The sequence below is a fragment of the Tursiops truncatus genome, chromosome 5, assembly GCF_011762595.2.
Source record: "Tursiops truncatus isolate mTurTru1 chromosome 5, mTurTru1.mat.Y, whole genome shotgun sequence".
NCBI classification, from domain to species: Eukaryota; Metazoa; Chordata; class Mammalia; order Artiodactyla; family Delphinidae; genus Tursiops; species Tursiops truncatus.
Window position 1 is genome coordinate 24,192,542 of NC_047038.1, and position 18,370 is coordinate 24,210,911.

At 35.1% G+C, this 18,370-nt stretch overlaps 1 long non-coding RNA gene across 1 annotated transcript in view; it reads right to left on the reverse strand.

The window, feature by feature from the left end:
* LOC141278753 (uncharacterized) overlaps positions 1 to 18,370 on the reverse strand; it is a 605,630-nt gene that overhangs the window by 44,023 nt on the left and 543,237 nt on the right. Inside the window, exon 8 of the long non-coding RNA XR_012331899.1 lies at positions 3,375 to 3,479. This is a non-coding gene — a long non-coding RNA (uncharacterized lncRNA). The remainder of the gene's footprint in view (positions 1 to 3,374; positions 3,480 to 18,370) is intronic.

Consider the following 18,370-nt stretch of genomic DNA (forward strand, 5'->3'; position numbering starts at 1 on the left):
GCATTTAATAAACAAAATGTTCAGTTCAATTATCTCTTAGTGTTGCCAGTATTCCAGAATAAGCTATAAAATTGTATAGAAATGTCTCTTTTACCTATGCTAGATGTATCTGTGTAGATTTACATGTCTGTTACTACTTTGAAAACCTGTTTCCTTAGTGCTACACATCTGTGTTTTCCTTTGTCTCAGCTACTTTTTCTTTTATTCTTTCTTCCCTCATTTCTTTTCTTCCTTTCATTCTTACTTTTCTTTCTGTCTTTCCTTCCTCTTTCTTTTACATTTTAAATATCTATAAAAATGGATAATGCAGGGTATTGCATTCACATACAAATAAAAACTGTTTATTTTTCATAAACAAATTATTATTTAACTGAATTATTTCAAAATACACTTGAAATGTATTAAAAGTATACCTAAATCAGCATATTAATTATGTTCATAAAGAGCACTGATACTGTAAGTTGAAATATTTCATATAAGCAAAATATATCAGGTAACAACTTGATTCTTTTCTAGAGTGAAATATCTTTAACAACAGAGTAAAGATTCAAAAGGCAATTTTTAAAAGATAGGTTAAAAAAATTATTTAATAAAAACTTGGCCATTTAGCTATCTTTTTCAACTTGTAATTTTATGGGTTTTTTTTTAAATTGAAATATAGTTGATGCACAACATGATGTTAGTTTCAGATGTATCAATACTACATAGTGGTTTGACATTTACATACATTACGAAATGATCACCATGATAAATTATCTGTTCCCATACTATTACTAGAGTATTATTGACCATATTCTTTATGCTGTATGTTATATCCTCACAGCTTAGCTATTTTATAACTGGAAGCTTATACCTCTTAATCCCCCTCACTTATTTTGCCCAACCCAGCATCCCCTCCCCTCTGGCAACCATCCATTTGTTATCTGTATCTATCAGTCTGTTTTTGTTTTCTTTTGTTTTGCTTATTTTTGACATTCCACATATAACTGAAATCATACAGTATTTGTCTTTTTATGTCTGACTTATTTCATTGAGCATGATACCCTCTAGATCCATCCACGCTGTTGCAAATGGCAAGATTTCATTCTTTTTTATGACTGAGTAGTATTCCAGTGTGTATATATACCACATCTTCTTTATCCTTCACCTACTGATGGACACTCAGGTTGCTTCCACACCTTGGCTATTGTAAATAACAATGAACACTGGGGTGTATGTATCTTTTTGAATTAATGTTTTTGTTTTCTTTGGGTAAATATCCAGAAGTGGAATTGCTGGACTGTATGGTAGTCCTATTTTTAATTTTTTTTGGAAGCTCCAAATTTAAAGATCAAAAGTAAACAAAACTCAAAGTGAACATTTTGACCCTGATTCTTACTATAATCATATTTTTGTTTATCTTGGGAACTCCTTTCCTTTCTCTAATTAGATTTAATAATCTAGTTGTGGCTGTCATTTAACCTACTTTAAAAACCTTTCTGAAAAACATAATATATGAGTAAATAAATGAAAAAAAATACCACATACAAATCTTAAATTTTTATATGTGAATGCATTTGGGTAAAAACACTTTTTGTTAATTAGGATGAATTATAGAGACATATGAAATTGGGAAATTATTTTTAAAATACTGCTTAATGAAGCAGCCTTATTTTATACCACCAAAATATTATTTTAAAAAGTTTATTATAGTTTATATATATTGTTAATTGAGGACTTTCCATAAAAATCTTTGGTCAAGCTCTAAAAAAAGATGAAGAGCATCTAACTGATGTTGAGTGGACAAGGCACCCCACACTGACCCAGGTGTAAAAGATACAGATGTTGCTAAAGATAATTTAGGGTGGCCATATGATTTGTCAACCAAATCTTACACTGTTGAGAGGAAAAAGAGGGGGCGCTATTAACAATTAAGCCCTACAGAGGACAAGTGTGCACTGGAACTGCCCTTACAGAGACATATAATCACTCTAACTAAGGAAAGTACCCTGTATAAGGAAAATGAGACTTGCCAGAGTTTGCAACTTATGAGGATTAGAAGGGAGGCTGAGCAGTGTCTAAGAGCACACACTCTGGAGTCATGTAATCTGGATTCCTTACCCATCAGCCTGTTTTCCCACTGATAGGGTTTGGAATACTAGCAAATCTTTCAAAGTGATGGTAAAACACTAAATGCGATAATGCCTCTAGTCATTTGCATAATGCCTGGCTCAAAGCAAGTGCTCAGCAAATTTCAGCTTTTTTCTTTCCATGCTTAATATACATAATAAATGTGTGTTGGGTAAATAAATGTGATTAAAAATTAAATAAACATTTAGACTCAGTGGTAAATCTGATTGGTGGTATCTCTTACGTATTGGGTAGTCAATATGGAAATATGGTAGTCTTGATAGTCATTTATCTGAGAGTCAAAATACCGTTTTCCAAAATTGCTTAGATAAATTCTTTTCTTTCTTATCTCCTACAAATGTTGTAGTTCTATGTCAGCAAAGTCACTTCCTTTTTAACAGCCCCAGGCGGACAACGTATTCTCACATAAAATTGATGTTGCTACACCAAGGTCGGAAACCCTCAACTTCTGTGTTTTTTTTTTTTTTTTTTTTTTGCGGTACGCAGGCCTCTCTCTGTTATGGCCTCTCCTGTTGCGGAGCACAGGCTCCGGACACGCAGGCTCAGCGGCCATGGCTCACGGGCCCAGCCGCTCCGCGGCATGTGGGAATCTTCCCAGACCGGGGCACGAACCTGTGTCCCCTGCATCGGCAGGCAGACTCTCAACCACTGCGCCACCAGAGAAGCCCAACTTCTGTGTTTTTGACCTCACTGCTCTTCTGTTTTCCACTGATCTCTGATGTTGGGTCCCTTTTTTTTTGTTTTTTTTCTTGATTTAGTAAAAAAATTCCTTCTACTTCTTTTCTAACAACCGAGCTTTGGGGACAGTAGTGCAGAACTGCCTCTGATATTTGCAGGGTCATGAGTACAAATGGACTCCACATATACACCTAAATATTCAAAAGTCAGAACTTAGGTGGCAAACAAATTAAATACCTTGACTTACTATCTTGAGAGGTATGCCTCCATGAGGAATAATATAGACTGTGATCCACAGCTATCTATGCAACCACTGCAAAGAGCTTGTTAATTTGTGAATATCTCTGGAAATATGAATCAGAATGAAAGGGGCATCCAAACACAAAATGAAACCGGGAAGAGAGCCTCAGCACTATTCAGAAATGAAGCTGCAGCACGACGTATCTTTTACATTTGACTAAGAGGAGGAATTTGACATGGCAATTGAATAATTCATATTGTTTTGATGATACAAATTACAAAGTATTATAAAACCCTACATTACTGAGAATTGATGGCCAACTTACCTGCTTCCTTACTGTTGCTTGACAAAAGGGATGAAATATTAGTTTTAAAATAAAACTTGCAGCATCTCTAAAAACAGTATTTCCTGGGTAAATTGGCAGAGTTCTCTGAAAATTTAATCAAGAGAAAAAAAGTACAAATTCATTATTCAAAGTAAATACGGCCTTGTTAACTAAACTAAGCAGAAGAGCAAAAGAATGTTATCAATTTTACACACACAAAAAGTCTGAGGCAAAATGTTTTATGCTCTTAAAATTACAAAGAAATAAAAACAGTTAAGAAATGTTCCTTATCTTCTATAACATAAACTCTGCCATGCATTTTAAGATTATGTGATAAATGAAAAAATCTATGTGTTCGTGAAAATTAACAAAGGATTAATTGAAAGCACACACCTAGTCATGTAATCAGGTACAATTTTATTTAAAGATACAACATATATTTTACAAAGAAATTTAAATTCACCATATATCTTGTTCAATTGTGTTTAAGGAATATAACAATAAATAGATTCTTGAAGTCAAAATTTAATTAAAATGTCAATTTGTTTATAAAGGTATTTACAAACAAGTATGTGTTCGGTCATCTAAGAATATACTTTCAACTCTTCCTATCAGTTACACATTAAGTCTTTATGAAGCCAGTAACTTAGTTATGTGATAATTTTTAACACAGGAGCCGTCTGCACTTTGCAAAAGTTGCATAACCCTTGACTGTGTAGACTATGGCCTGCCAGTTTTCCTGCAGAGTCTTTCTTGTCCAGCAACTATAAAGTTGTTAGCGATTAATCTAACATAGATGATTCCAGCCTTTTTTGGTACTTCATAATAATCATTCATCTCTATCTGCTGTGCAGTGCATTAAAGTACTAAATGGGTCTGGTCAGGAAACTTTCATTGTTTCCTTTAAACGATGGAATATTCTAGCTGGAGCATGACACTAATATACTCTGCTTCTTTGTGCTGCTGATCATTGAGCTATTATGTTGTGATTTTGTTTTGAATTGCTTTTTATATCTGCTTTACAAGCCTGAGTTTTTCCTAGTTATCTGGCCCAATCATAAGCCTTAGGCTTCCTGGTCTACCAAGGAACTCTATTTCTATACAATCTCAATGTTCACATGTTTTACCTGGACTTTTTGTTACCACTTTGGTTACATAAAGAGGCTGCACCTAGATTCTCTGTTGATCCTGACCTTCTGCTTTTCTTCTTGGTCTCTGTAATTCCCCCAATTTCTTCAGACCCTGCTGTGCCAATGATCCTCTCATCTTCTGTCTCTGCATATTAGAAAATTCTACTCATCTTGTCTCTATATTGGAGGCAATATCTGGAAATATATCTCCAGGAAGAGTGTTCTTGGAGTCCCATATTCCTTTATATCTGACAGTTTCTACTGTGGGATGAGTCCCTGTTATGCCCTGCTCCCCAAATAATAACTGTTTTATTGCCTTTATTATTTTCTCCTAACATTTAATATAGTAGACAAAATCTGGATCTTGCATTTAAAATATAGAACCCCTATATTAAAAGTTTTGAGTATTTTAAATGTTAAACTCCTTCTTGTCCCTGGATATGAATTATAAATGATGAACAAAGGTGTTTAAATTTTAGATTAAATTCTCAACATCTTTGCTCCCAAAAGATCCAGCCTTCTCCCCCACCAGCTCCTCTTTTTTCTTAATCTAATATCAGTACCTTTCTTTGCTGTTTCCTCTTCCACCCATTTCTGTGCTTTAATTTTGGATATTCTTTTGAAGCATTAGCTGCAGAAAAGTTAGGCTAATTTCATTCCATTCCAATGGACAGATTCCCTTGTGCATATCATGGATAGAGTAGAGCGTGAACACTTTAATTCAGTGATTTCCAACTTGGAAATGAGCATAATTATCTAAGTTCAAAAAACTAAAATTGATACTAGATCTGGGGGTACACCTCAGGATCAGTATTTTTAAACACATATCCTTTGGTATTTCTGATGACAAACTAAGTTTAACAAATGCTATTCCTAGCGTCTTTCTACATTTGGCCTCCTTCATTCTACCTACCCTCCCCATGTTCTGGTCAGATTGGCAGCTATTGCAGTCACGCTTCATCCAAGGCTTGCCCTCATGATGCTCTCAGTCCCCTAAGTTCATTCTGATATCTTGCACCTTCACTCATTCTCCCAACACCCCCCTCTAATCACCTGTCTTTATTTGACCAAGGCTACACTGCACGTTTTTCAGAGCAGCAATTATCTCATCTAATGAATGAATCTATTTGGTCCATTAATGAATGAAGACTAGAGGAGACATACAGATTTTCTTTGTATGCCTGGCAGGAATTGAGTTTCTTTATTTTGAAATGTCCACTCACAGTTTACTTTAACGGTTCTATTTTAGTGCGTCTTCCGGGAAGATAATTTATTACTAGAGGAGCTCTGTCTTTCCTGTTACAGGAAAAAGGTTGAAACCTCATTTTCTAAAAAATGCAGTTTGAATTCTGTCCAAGTAAAACAGATATACACATTCTGCACACTAGGCCAGTAACTATAAAGATGATGATTTCATTGCGCTAGCAAGTGGTTAAATTTAGACCATAAGTTTATGTGAATATTTTGGTCCAGGTACGAGTATGTACTTTCTCTCCAGCATAGAATAAGCTATGAATTTTCTGCATAGGTCGACAGCCTTATTGATGCAGATTTTAACAACAGATGAAAAATATGCTACTATGAACATTTAATACCAGGAGCACAGTGACAGCATATATGGGTTTACTAGTTTTGTGGCCACTGGAAGGCCACATTAAATTCTCTTAAATCCTCTAAAAATTACTTTTGGAAGAATCTTGCCAGGATTAATAGCATATTACTGAAAGGATATTTTATCCTATGACACAGACAGGCACATAGAATGGGTTTAGCTTCTTTCTCCCTACGATCAGTTTCCATAAAGCATCAAACGCTGATGCCCAGTACATTGTGCTGCATTCAGTGCTCCATGTCTATCCTTGGCCTCTATGATCATTTTACATTCAGAACCAATTTGAAATCAGAGTCACATACCTTTTCTTTGTTATGAGAGGATTGAAGCAGAATATTACATAATACAGATAACTCTGTTTACCAAGGAAGCAGTTGATCCTTAGTTTGGTTTGCCAGAGGGTGTTAAACTTTTCAGTATTACAACTGAGGATGTAGGTACCAAAGAAAAAGTTAACATGGAATGTTTGAATTTCTACCTTTACATTCTTTTTGTGCCTATCAGTAGTTCTTCCTCTATACAACTCTAACAAAGACATTTTTGTGTGTGTGTCTTCAAGGCTTAATAAATAGCTTTCTTAACAGCTCCTTCAATTTCTTTTATGAATTACCAGGTTATGATTTCTACTACAAATTTATTCTCATCCAAAAAAAAGCAAAAAGGTAATGTTTTCTGCCTCATACATATATTTAATTGATATCTTTTTATATACTCAATGAATTACTAGGAAACTTGATATAAAAGAAATGTTCTTAAAATCAGAAAAACTTGATTTTTAAAAATAAAATGTAAAATTAATCTTGCATTTAGATTTATTGTGACAAACTATCAAAACATTTTTAAAAAAATTTGAAGCCATTACTGTAGGACCTGGAGTACATGTCTTTATTAGGGTCCATGGGTGAAGTGCTTTGGTGATCCAAGACTAAGGCCAAATTGGTCAATTCAAACCAAAAGAGTGGAGTTTTTGGTAAGCTCCACAGGGGTCTTATCTAAAGGGTGTACAAGGAGAAGGCCCTGGAAGGCAGGGGAAACTGTTGATTACAAATAAAGGAAATCATATTAGGAGTTTACATTTGCTATGACTGAGGAATGTTATCTAGAACATGTGCCTACATGAGGGGCTAATGTCAGTATAAGGTCACTGTAGGCTTCCAGGTCAATCCAAAGGGATGCTGAGGCAGCAATACCATGCAGTAACTTAGCTAACCTCTTGAGATATAGATAAAGATATAGATGTCAATATAGATACAGATAATGTACATATATGTATAGACAGATATATGTATAGTTGTTTTAGAGGAAGATTTTTTGCTTCAAAGTCTTTTATCTCAGCAGGATATAGAAACCTCAAGAGACAGTATTTTTTTCTCCAGAATTATTAGTAGAGTTTTTCATGGAGAAAATGTAGCTGTGTGTGGTTCAATTAATCCAAATCTATTTTAGACAAAACTTTGAAAGTAACGATAAAACAAATGATTATGATCTAGATACTTGTAAAATTCTTGAATTTAAAGTCAATTTTCATTTAAGTACCTTGTCTGATAATCTCTTACTGTATTCACCCAATATATTATTAGGAATTAATGTGTGAATTGCTTTTCTTGTTTACTCTCTCCTTTTCTCTCTAGGTACCAGACACCTCCTTCTATCTCACCATTTATGACTATTGGCAGATGGACACCAATTTCCCTTTACAAGGCCCTATGAAGATACTTGCCCTAGATTTATTTTTCACTCTCAAGGTGTCATAGAGGACTGGGTGTATATGATCCTTTCATAACGTTTTATCACTCTTTGTCACAATCCCCAAATATCTTGTCATGTTTAATTTATCACCAAATTGTTATTTTCCAATTGTACACTTTCCAATAACATGAAGCTACTGAATGCTTTGCATAAATCTAATCTCAGGAATTATATTGAGATTGTTTTAATAGCTTTGAATAGAAAAAGGTAGACGTATCAAGATAAGGGCTGAAATGTCTTTTCTTATTAATGAGGACTAACATTTCAAGTGGACTTCTTGACAGTTATTTACAACTGAGAAGGCTGTGCCATTGTTAACTGTTTTACTACTAGCCTGGTGGTTTGTTTACTTAATTGGTGACAGATCTTAGCCAGATTTTAACATGTCCCTATTGCCAGATTTAAGCTTTAATAGCTATGTCTAGTTGGAGGACACACAGAAAGCACATATGTCCTTTATTCTCTAATTTGCAGAGATTGTATTGTTTAATAAATTTTTTTAACTTAATTTCATACAAAGTATATTACATTTTGGTTACAATAACTATTTTTCTATTTCACACTTAATTGACTTGTTTGAAATATATTTTAAATGTAATTCATTATGCTTGATAATATAATCATTAACCATGTTATATGTAGAAATTTTGCATTTCTCAAAAATTTGAAGTAATCTCAATCATAATACCATAGATATACAAAGCATATATCAAAGCATATATACAAAGCATGTATTTTTGCCTTAAAACTGAGCTTAAAACTGAATTCCTAAATTAATTCTTAAATTTTGTATAATTATTTAATAAGTTTGATGTTTGGATCATTGAAAACCTATATCCATGGCATTCTGTATGCATACATAATTAAAATTCACATCAGGAAGTTTCTATATAAATTTTTTAAACTGTTTTTTGGGGGAGAAAGTATTATGTTATCATAAATGAAGGATATCTTTGATAAGTAACATTATTCGTCCCTTTCTCATCAAACACAGTTTTAGTAACAAAAACAAAAGCAGATGTTTTCTGTGAGGGACTGTATAGTGCAACGAGCTTAAACAAAAAGTTTGGAACTAAAGTGCTGTTGCTTGCATTTTGGCTCCATTATTTATTGGCACTATGACTTTGAGCAAGATACCTAGCTTTTTAGAGCCTCATCTAGTCACAGTGGTTAAATACACAACAAGCATTAAGCTTTGGAAGAGGCTACTGGAACATAGTACTACCTGAGGGTTGCCCTATCTCTGAGGGCAATTCTCACTGTGGATTCATCAAAGTAAAAGTAGAAATGGTTCTAATAAATTAATTAATTAACTAAAGGCATGTCTATGGCCCAGTAGATGAATACACACTATTTGGAGCTACAGAAAATGAATAAAGCTTAAGGCAAATTAAAACTAATAACTAGTAGCCTTAGATATAGTTAAGAGGATATTGTATGTAATTTCAAGAGCAGGTTACTATAAATAAAGAATAACCAGAGAAAGAGAAAACATACTTGGAAATTAAAAAATAGATTTGTTGAAAAAAGTATTAAAGTAATTAAACTAAATATTAGAAAGGAGGTAGCTAAAGGCCCAATTATAGGTAAGCACCAATTGCAAGATAAAGTAAGCAAATATATGAGGATATAATGAGAAAAAAAAAGAGACCCATAAAATTATGAAAGGAAATTTAAGAATGTACAATAGATATATATATACAACTGTTGTTCCAGAAGAGACTGATGGTAAAGAAGAAAAATGATAAAAGATATAACATATTTAAATAGCCCTGGCCTGAACAAAGTCTTAGTTTTTATAATAGTTTTACTGAGTGACAAAAATATTTAAATACTGCTGTATTTATATGTCCCCCCATAATTCATGTTAGATTCCAATCTAATGCCCAGTGTGACGGTATTTGGAGATGGGGGCCTTTGTAAAGTAATTAGGTGACTGGTATAGTCACTGGTGTGCTATTCCAGCCCTGGAGACTGGAATTTGTATCCTTTAAAAAAAAAAAGGATCCAGAGGGATCTCTTTACCCTTTTGCCATGTGTGGTTATAGCAAAGAGAAGTTAGATACTGCATCTGCTGGAGTCTTAATTTTGCTCTTCCTAGCCTACAGAACTGTGAAAGATAAATGTCCGTGTTTTTTTTTTTTAAAGCCACCCAGTGTATGATGTATTATTATAGAAGCTCAAACAGACGAAGACAAAAATTGGTACCAACAAGTGGGCCGTTCTTATAACAAACATGTAAAATGTGGAAGTGACCTTGGAACTGAGAAATGAGTAGTGGCTGGAAGAGTTTTGAAGTGTGTGCTAGAAAATGTCTATATTGCCATGAGCAGACCACTCAGGGCTAGACTATGAGAGTCTGGAAAGAAGAGAGTTGTAGAGAAAGTCTCAGTTTTCACACAGAATACGTAAGTAATCTTGAACAGAATGTTGGTAGAAATATGGACAGTAAAAGCCATTCTGATGAGGTTTCAGATGAAAATGAGGAACATGTTATTGGACAATGGAGGAAAGGCAATATTTGTTATAAAGTGGCAAATAATTTGGCTGAATTGTGTTCCTGTACTGGAGTTTTGTAGAAGGAAGAACTTGTAAGCAATGAAATCGGATATTTAGCTGAAGCTATTTCTAAGCAAAGTGTTGGAGGTGCAGCATGGCTTCTTTCGACTGCTTATAGTAAAATACAAGAAGAGAGAAATGACTTGAAGGTAAATTTTTCATCAAAAGGGGCTCTTCCCAACCCTACATCTTAACTGGCTTACAGAAACATTTCCCCATATTGAGGATGAATCCCTTGCAGTCCTATCTGACACCAGAGTCACACTATTGGTGCCCAATACCACTAGTATAAAACAGTCCCTGCCTCAGAGTACTAAAACAGTTCAAATGAACCTCAAGAAGTTCCTGTCTTTGAACCTACGCACCTTTGTTTAGGCCCTTTGAGAGATACACATCTTTTTCTCCTGAGTTCCTCAGCCCCTATCCATTTTTAGGTTGAGACTTCTTAGAGAAGTATCATACCAGAATTTCTTTTTCCCAGAAGGGGGAAATAATTCTAGAATTTGATAACAGTCATCAAAGTAACAGACCAGGTGAATTAAATAACCCTTTGACATCTTTTTTTTGTTTCATCCCTGATGGTACTAAAGCTGACTCTGGAAACACTGAAAATTTGTCTCATTGAATCGGTGACCACCTTCCTTATGGACAAAATCTTCAACTGAAATTGGCAAAATTCACAGTGCACCTCCCACTAAGATTCTAATAGATTATTCAAAACTTCTTCCCAGAATTAATCAATATCCTATAAATAAAGAAGCCCTTCAAGGCATAAAGCCCATAATAGAAGATTTTAAGGCAAAGTCCTCAGAACCACTTGTACTAGCCCCTCTAATGTTCCTGTTTTACCAGTGAGAAAACCTAAGGGCCGAGGGTGGAGGTTTGTCCAGGACCTTTGAGCAATAAGTGACGTTATTACTTTTTGATACCCTGTTGTTTCTAATTCTCATACACTGCTAACATCCATTCCCAACAGAAACAAATTCTTTACTGTAATTGGTTTAGCAGTACATTCTTTAGTATTGCAGTTGATGAGGCTAGCCAATGCCTTTTTGCCTTCACTTGGAAAGAAAAACAACTCACCTGGACAGTAATGCCTCAGGGTTTTACTGAGAGTCCTTTTTTCTCACAAATCCTAAGGGCTGAACTAGATGATATAAAGTTCCCAATGGTTCTACTTTGTTGGAATATGTGGATGACCTGCTTCTTTTCTCTCCTTTTCAAGCCTCCTCATAGAAAAACAGTATCTGTGTCCTAAAGTTTTTAGCTTTAAAGGACATAAGTTCACCAAAGAAAAACTGCAGTTTGTCCAAACCCAGGTTTAATATTTAGGGCATCTGATATTAGAACAAGGGATACACCTACATCTAGATAGACTTCATGGTGTCCTAAGTTTCCCCAAACCCAAAACTAAGCCCCAACTGTGAGATTTTTTCAGGGTAGTTGGTTATTGCTGAAACTAGATTCCAAATTCTTCTCATATGCCAAACTTCTCTATGTTTTTCTAAACAATAACAACCCCAACCCAATTTTATGGGAACAACTGGACAACATTGTTTTGAAGGCCTTAAAGGAGAGGCTGATGAACCCACCTGTCCTTGAGCGTCCCAATTATCAGATTCTGCTTTTCCTTCTAGTATATAAAAAAGGAAGGAATGTCCTTTGGGTACTCACTCAAAAATGTAAAGACTACCATTGACCCACAGAGTATTATTGCCAGGGACTGGATCCAGTGGTTAAGACCACTGAGAAAATTGTTGCAGGATTCCCTTTAATCATTTTTTTGTACCTCATGCAGTAGAAGCCCTCCTGATTCTCTTCTCATTTCTCAGGCAGCTGCCTCACCTCCTGGGAAGTCCTTTTGTTAACTGCTCCTCATATAACTCTTTCAAATCATAATAACTTTAACCCTGCCACTCTTCTCCCCTTCATCCAATGAACTCCCTCATGACTGCTTAATGCTGATGGATCACCTCCTAACTCCCTGTGGGGATCTGAAGGAAATTCCTTTGAGTTACTGACTTCTCTTGAAGACAGGCTACCACCTCTTCTACGGCTTAAGTCTTTTTGGAGAAGATTATCCCTACCTGGGGAGCTCCTCTTTATTTTCATAGTGATTGAAGAACCCATTTTACTAGCCAGGTATTTCAATAAGTTTGTGATGTTTGGCTGGCTTTTTCACTTTCACTGTGCTTACCACCCTCAGTCCTCTGGTGGAGTCAAATGCAACAGCAGCTTTACTAAGACTAAATTGACAAAATTTGTAGAAGCCCTCCAAGCATCTTGGACAAAAGCATTACCTTTAGTTCTTCTACATTCAGATCCACTTCTTTTGAAACTCATAAACTCTCACCCTCTGAGATAGTCACCAGACACCCAATGTACTTGGCTCCTACTTCTTTTGCCCAACATTGATAAAAGGAGAGACACTCCAAAATTTCAAAGGCCTAATTGCTTTTATTAAAAATAACCATGCTTTGGCAGAGCAATCTTTTCACAGTGCACTCTTTGGAGGTGAAAACCTTAAGCAGCTCACCTTGCAACCTGGAGATTTCATCTATTGGAAAAGACACCTGCAGAAGAGAGGCCCCTATCAGGTACTGTTAACCAACATTTGTGCCACTAAACTCAAGGGAATAGACTATTAGATTCACGAGACACACCTATAGAAAACACCAAACCATGACTAGAACTGCACATCATCTGGTGACCTGAATTGAACCAATGACAGCTGATGAGACAGCTTTCCCATGATATCCAGACCAGCTCTATTGGTTGTTTGTCACCAAACTTTGATGACGACATACCTCTTCAGATGATCTCCTATGTCTATGATCTTGATCACATGTAAACTTTAGATAAAACGTGCCTGAGAGTTCTCCCTCCTATCCCTCCTTGTTATTTGAATGTCCAACATGAGACACTACACCTAGGAAAGGTCTTTCCCGGCACTGAGGGACAAAAAGCCAATGAAACCAGAAAACCTGACTTTTGATCAGTGATGCTTTCAGACAAAGATCTTGATGAAAAGGGGAAAATATTAAAAAAAAAAGGACAGAAACTTCAATTAAGTAGAATTGGGAGACCAGAATGGGGAGCGCTCATGCTCTGCAATAATAAGAGAGTCCAACAGGAAGACGAAAAACTTCTCTTCTTTCCTGGCAAGGACTCAGCCAATGAAAAGCCATGGACTCTTTGTTTATTATAAGCTTTCCAATTTCCTTTTTCCCCTCTATCAAAGTGTGTTCCTTCCCTTGCTGTGTAGGGACTCACACGTGGCTCACCATAGTTGTAGACTCCAAATTGCAATTCTCTGCTGACCCCTAATAATCCCATCTTTGCTAGAGAAATATCTGACAGTCTGTTTATTTCAGGTCAACAAAGTTTTCCAAATCACAGGGCCCTTCTTTCATTCTGTACATGTTTGTCCCATTTTTTTTTCAAAAGAATCAGTTTGGGTGAACATAAAATTTGCATAACATACATGCAAATTCAACTTCACATTATCCAATGAAAGTGAATCTGTGAGGTGTGGTTGTACTTTTTGTTCTCTGCTATGAATTTCACAGCTAACACATTACCTGATCGTCAGTGAAATTAACATTTGTCACATGAGTGAATGGATAAATCAAGAACCATGTGTCTACCATAAAACTCCTAGAGGAGAACATAGGTAAAACACTCTGACATAAATCATAGCAATATTTTCTTAAATCAGACTCCCAAGGCAAAGGAAAAAAAGCAAAAATAAACAAATGTGATGTAACGAAACTTAAAAGCTTTTACACAGCAAAGAAAAATCATCAATAAAACAAAAGCACAACCTACTGAATGGGAGAAATTATTAGTAGATGATGCAACTGACAAAAGAGTTAATATCCAAAATACACAGTTCGTACAACTCAATATCAAAACAACAAACAACCTAATTAAAAAATGGGCAGAAGACCTGAATAGACATTTTTCCAAAGGAGACATGCAGATGGCTAACAGGCACATGAAAAGATGTTCAACACTGCTAATTATTAGAGAAATGCAAATCAAAACCACAATGAGGTATCACCTCACACTTGTCAGAATGGCTATCATCAAAAAGTCAATAAATAATAAATGTTGGAGAGGATGTGGAGAAAAGGGAACCTTCCTACACTGTTGGTGGGAATGTAAATTGAAATAGCCACTACGGAGACTAGTATGCAGGCTCCTGAAAAACACTAAAAATAGAACTACCATATGATCTCGCAATTCCACACCTGGGTATATATTTGGAAAAAATGAAAACACTAATTCTAAAAGATACATGCATCCCAATGTTTGCAGCAGCACTATTTATAATAGTCAAGACATGGAAGCAATCCAAGTGCCCATCAACAGACAATTGGCTTAAGAAGATTATATATGCACACACACACACACACACACACACACACACACACACACAAATGGAATATTACTCAGCTATTAAAAATAATGAAATATTGCCATTTGCAGCAACGTGAATGTACCTAGAGAATATCATGCTTAGTGAAATAAGTCAGAGAAAGGCAAATATTATATGATAACACTTATATATGTAATCTAAAAAAGTAATATAAATAAATGCATATACAACAGAAACAGACCCACAGACATAGAAAACGAAATTATGGTTACCAAAGAAGAGAGGGAGGAAGGAAAGGAGGGAGGGATAGGAGTATGGGATTAACAGATACAAACTACTCTACATAAAATAGATAAGCAACAAGGATTTACTGTATAGCACAGGGAATTATACCCAATATCTTATAATAACCTATAATGGAATATAATCTGCAAAAAACTGAATCACTATGTAGTACTAACATAGATGCTGTAAATAGCACAGAATTGTAAATCAATTATATTTCAACAAAAATGAACCATGTGCCTATACTTAGAAAGCCTTTGTTGGGATAATCATGATCATATATATGATATGCAGAAAAAACATTCTTTTGTGATTTATTGTCACTTTGATGAGAAAATAATAAACATTAAAAAGTCAAATAGTAAATCAAGATGATAAAAAAGTAGTAGTAACTCAGTTTCTAATATTTTTTAAAGGAGTGAGCTAGTCAAGTCTAAGGAGACACCTCTAAACTAATGATGGCCTGAAAATCACAACACTACTAAAACTTTTAAGTCATGTTCATGAATGAGATGATTTTGCTGTTTATATTGTCAACTATTTTAATTCATGGTCCAGATAAGTAGGAAATGATTATAAGGGCTGGCACTTACAAAGTCAACAAAAATGAATTTATTTGAGTTACTTCAACATTGAGGTACATAACAGTGCTTTGTAATTACATAATCTTTACTTAAATTCTTATGTTTTTAATTAAGAATCATAAACATTGACATACTTTGGCATAGAGGTGGGAATCTATGTATAAGCAGGGTTTTAGAATAGGTCAGTCCATTTTGTACAAAAACTTGATACACTAATTGTATTCAAGTATGGCTTTATTTCTGCTATATTTTGGAAGAGTTTGAGGATAGGTGTTAGCTCTTCGCTAAATGTTTGATAGAATTCGCCTATGAAGCCATCTGGTCATGGGCTTTTGTTTGTTGGAAGATTTTTAATCACAGTTTCAATTTCAGTGCTTGTGATTGGTCTGTTCATATTTTCTATTTCTTCCTGGTTCAGTCTTGGCAGGTCATGCATTTCTAAGAATTTGTCCATTTCTTCCAGGTTGTCCATTTTATTGGCATAGAGTTGCTTGTAGTAATCTCTCATGATCCTTTGTATTTCTGCAATGTCAGTTGTTACTTCTCCTTTTTCATTTCTAATTCTATTGACTTGAGTCTTCTCCCTTTTTTTCTTCATGAGTCTGGCTAATGGTTTATCAATTTTGTTTATCTTCTCAAAGAACCAGCTTTTAGTTTTATTGATCTTTGCTATCATTTCCTTCATTTCTTTTTCATTTATTTCTGATCTGATCTTTATGATTTCTTTCCTTCTGCTAACTTTGGGGTATTTTTGTTCTTCTTTCTCTAATTGCTTTGGGTGCAAGGTTAGGTTGTTTATTCGAGATGTTTCCTGTTTCTTAAGGTAGGATTGTATTGCTATAAATTTCCCTCTTAGAACTGCTTTTGCTGCATGCCATAGGTTTTGGGTCATCGTGTCTCCATTGTCATTTGTTGCTAGGTATTTTTTGATTTCCTCTTTGATTTCTTCAGTGATCACTTCGTTATTAAGTAGTGTATTGTTTAGCCACCATGTGTTTGTATTTTTTACAGATCTTTTCCTGCAATTGATATCTAGTCTCATAGCGTGGTGGTCCGAAAAGATACTTGATAAAATTTCAATTTTCTTAAATGTACCAAGGCTTGATTTGTGACCCAAGATATGATCTATCCTGGAGAATGTTCCATGAGCACTTGAGAAAAATGTGTATTCTGTTGTTTTTGGATGGAATGTCCTATAAATATAAATTAAGTCCATCTTGTTTAATGTATCATTTAAAGCTTGTGTTTCCTTATTTATTTTCATTATGGATGATCTGTCCATTGGTGAAAGTGGGGTGTTAAAGTCCCCTACTATGATTGTGTTACTGTCAATTTCCCCTTTTATTGCTGTTAGTATTTGCCTTATGTATTGAGGTGCTCCTATGTTGGGTGCATAAATATTTACAATTGTTATATCTTCTTCTTGGATCGATCCCTTGATCATTATGTAGTGTCCTTCTTTGTCTCTTGTAATAGTCCTTATTTTAAAGTTTATTTTGTCTGATATGAGATTGCTACTCTAGCTTTCTTTTGATTTCCATTTGCATGGAATATCTTTTTCCATCCCCTCACTTTCGTTCTGTATGTGTCCCTAGGTCTGAAGTGGGTGTCTTGTAAACAGCATATATATGGGTCTTGTTTTTGTATCCATTCAGCCAGTCTGTGTCTTTTGGTGGAAGCATTTAATCCATTTACATTTAAGGTAATTATCAATATGTATGTTCCTATTCCCGTTTTCTTAATTGTTTTGGGTTTGTTATTGTAGGCCTTTTCCTTCTCTTGTGTTTCTTGCCTAGAGAAATTCCTTTAGCATTTGTTGTAAAGCTGGTTTGGTGGTGCTGAACTCTCTCAGCTTTTGCTTGTCTGTAAAGGTTTTAATTTCTCCATCAAATCTGAATGAGATCCTTGCTGGGTAGAGTAATCTTGGTTGTAGGTTTTTCTCCTTCATCACTTTAAATATGTCCTGCTAGTCCCTTCTGGCTTGCAGAGTTTCTGCTGAAAGATCAGCTGTTAACCTTATGGGGATCTCCTCGTGTGTTATTTGTTGTTTTTCCTTTGCTGCTTTTAATGTTTTCTTTGTATTTAATTTTTGATAGTTTGATTAATATGTGTCTTGGCGTGTTTCTCCTTGGATTTACCCTGTATGGGACTCTCTGTGCTTCCTGGACTTGATTAACTATTTCCTTTCCCATATTAGGGAAGTTTTCAACTATAATCTCTTCAAATATTTTCTCAGTCCCTTTCTTTTTCTCTTCTTCTTCTGGAACCCCTATAATTCAAATGTTGGTGCATTTAATGTTTTCCCAGAGGGCTCTGAGACTGTCCTCAGTTCTTTTCATTCTTTATTCTCCTCTGCAGTAGTTATTTCCAGTATTTTATCTTCCACGTCACTTATCTGTTCTTCTGCCTCAGTTATTCTGCTATTGTTCCCTTCAAGAGTATTTTTAATTTCATTTATTGTGTTGTTCATTGTTGCTTGTTTCCTCTTTAGTTCTTCTAGGTCCTTGTTAAATGTTTCTTGCATTTTCTCTATTCTATTTCCAAGATTGTGGATCACCTTTACTATCATTATTCTGAATTCTTTTTCAGGTAGACTGCCTATTTCCTCTTCATTTGTTAGGTCTGGTGGGTTTTTATCTTGCTCCTTCATCTGCTGTGTGTTTTTCTGTCTTCTCATTTTGCTTATCTTACTGTGT